Consider the following 2,943-nt stretch of genomic DNA (forward strand, 5'->3'; position numbering starts at 1 on the left):
GCCATTTTGACGCCAAAAAAATAATTCCACCTCTATGTCTTCCAGGAAAAATGGTAGAATTGTATTTTCTGGCTCATTTGTAAGTATGTGCTGGTTCCATGTAATTCTGGTAAATAAATTCTGTATATTATTTCCAATAATATGTAATTGCCTGTGTGAGACTGACAAAGAGAGGGAAATATTTTACGTGGTGGTTGCTCCATCTGTTTGGGTTCCTTACCAACTGCAATGAGTAGAGGTATCTGTCAATCTGTGCAGGAAATATACTTGAACAAAAATCAAAATTATATTGATTTAAGGCACATAAATTTGAGAACTGCTTATTAATAACACAGTAAAATTAAAACACATTACATGTTTCTGATATGTGTAGCAAAAAATTGTAAAAAACGTGCTAAGAAATAAATGTTAATCATTCTACAAACTTTCATCAGAATAAAAATAAAACATAAATATTGTTATAATACATTTTATATTTATTTCATGATTTCATATGTCTCAGTACCATTTGTTAGCATCTTTTGCTGACAAATAATTTCTTGCTTTCTTCATCATTGTTAAGTAAAAATTAATATGCATAATGACAAAAGACTAGCAAAACAAAATAAGTATGTAGTTTGCTACCAGTGGCCTATCTCACTTAAAACAACAAAACTTTTATCCTGTAATAACTTAATCCATCAAGTGGATATTAGCCATCTAATATATGCCTATTTCTACTGGTCTGGTAATTAGAACAGATTTTTAAAATTATTTTTAAAAGTAGTCAGGTAATTTTAAGATGCTTCAAATTATATTTTATATATGAACTTTAGACAGGACACTTCTAAGATTGGAATACAGTTTTTTGAGCAAACAGATTTATCACTAATAATGAATATGATTGTCTTTTGAAATCTTCTAGTGCTCACTTTGGCAGCACATGCACTAAAATTGGAAAGATATAAAGAAGATTAGCATGGCCCCCTGCACAAGGATGACATGTAAATTCATGAAATGTTCCATATTTTTTCAAAACTTCTGGACACATACACCCTCCCAAGACTGAACCAAGAAGAAATTTAATCCCTAAACAGACTAATAATGAGCTCTGAAATTAAAGCAGTAATAAATATCCTACCAACCCTTAAAAGCTCAGGACCAGATGGATTCACAGCCAAATTCTATCAGATGTACACAAAAGAGCTTGTACCATTGCCACTAAAATTATTCCAAAAAAATGAGTAGGAGGAACTTCTCCCCAACTCATTCTATGAGGCCAGTATCATCACGAAATGAAAATCTGGCAGACACACACACACGCACACACAAGAAAACTTTAGGCCAATATCCTTGATGAACATCGATCCAAAAATCCTCAACAAACTACTGGCAGACTTAATCTAGCAGCACATCTAAAACTTATCTGCCGTAATCTAGTAGGCTTTATCCCTGGGATGCAAAGTTAATTTAACATAGGCAAATCGATGAATGGGATTCATCATATAAATAAAACTAAAGATAAAAGCCAAATGATTATCTCAATAGACGTAGATAAGGCTTTTGATGAAATTCAACACACCTTCACGTTAAAAACTCTCAACAGACTGGCCAGGCATGGTGGCTAATGCCTGTGATCCCAACACGTTGGGAGGCTGAACCAGATGTATCACTTAAGTCCGGGAGCTTAAGACTAGCCTGGGCAACATGGTGAAACCCCATCTGTAATGAGAGTAAAAAAATGAAAAAAAAAAAAAAAAAAGGAAAAAAAAATTAACTGGGCATGGTGGTGTGCACCTGTAGTCCCAGCTACTCAGGAGGCTGAGGCATGAGAATCACTTGAACTCAGGAGGCAGAAGTTGCAGTGAACTGAGATATTACCACTGTACTCTAGGCTGGGCAACAGAGTGAGACAAAAACAAAACTGTCAGCAAACTAAATATTGAAGGAACATACATCAAAATAACAAAAGCCATCTATGACAAACCCACAGCCAACATTCTATTGAATGGGCAAAAGTTGGAAGCATTCCCTTTGAAAACCAGCACAATACATGAATGTCCTCTCTCACCACTGCTATTCAACATATTGTTGGAAGTCCTGGTCAGAGCAATCAGGAAATGAAAGAAATAAAAGATATCCAAATAGGAAGAATGAAAGACAAACTATTCCTGTTTGCAGACAACATGATCTAATACCTAGAAAACACTGTAGTCTTGGGCCAAAATCTCCTTAAGCTGATAAACAATGTCAGCAAAGTCTCAGGAAGCAAAATCAATGTACAAAAATCCCTAGCATACCAGCAATAGTCAAGCCAAGAGCAAAATCAGGAACATAATCCTATTCAGAATTGCCACAAAAAGAACAAAATACCTAGGAATACAGCTAACTAACTATGGAAGTGAAAGATCCCTACAAGGAGAGCCACAAAACACTGCCCAAGGAAATCAGAGAAGACCAAACAAATGGAAAAATATTCCATGTTCATGGATAGGAAGAATCAATATCATTAAAACAGACATATGAATCCAGAGCAATGTGTCAATTCAGCACAGATTATTTTTTATCAAATTATCAATGCTATTCTTCACAGAGCTAGTAAAAACTATTTTAAAATACATATGAAACCAAAAAAAGCTCAAATAGCCAATGTAATCCTAAGCAAAAAAAAAAAAAAAAAGAAAGAAAGAAAGAAAAAGCCGGAGGACTCATGCTAACTTCAAACCATACTACAAGGTTATAGTAACCAAAACAGCATGCTACTGGTACAAAACAGATGCACAGACCAATGGAACAAAATAGCCTAGAAGCAAGACCATACAACTACAACCATCTGATCTTTGACAAAGTTGACACACATACAAAAAAGCAATGGGAAAAGGACTCTCTATTCAGTAAATGTTGCTGAGATAACTGGCTAGCTATATGCAGAAGATTGACACTTAACCCATTTCCTTACACCAT

The 2,943-nt window shown here is 34.8% G+C and overlaps 1 non-coding gene across 1 annotated transcript; it reads left to right on the forward strand.

Moving 5' to 3' along the window:
* The first annotated feature begins 903 nt into the window (after window positions 1-903).
* LOC120363390 (U6 spliceosomal RNA) lies at window positions 904-1,011 on the forward strand. The gene has a single exon (XR_005578946.1). It is a non-coding gene; the product is annotated as a U6 spliceosomal RNA (small nuclear RNA).
* Window positions 1,012-2,943: the final 1,932 nt, after the last annotated feature.

This window comes from Saimiri boliviensis, chromosome 4 (assembly GCF_048565385.1).
Source record: "Saimiri boliviensis isolate mSaiBol1 chromosome 4, mSaiBol1.pri, whole genome shotgun sequence".
NCBI classification, from domain to species: domain Eukaryota; kingdom Metazoa; phylum Chordata; class Mammalia; order Primates; family Cebidae; genus Saimiri; species Saimiri boliviensis.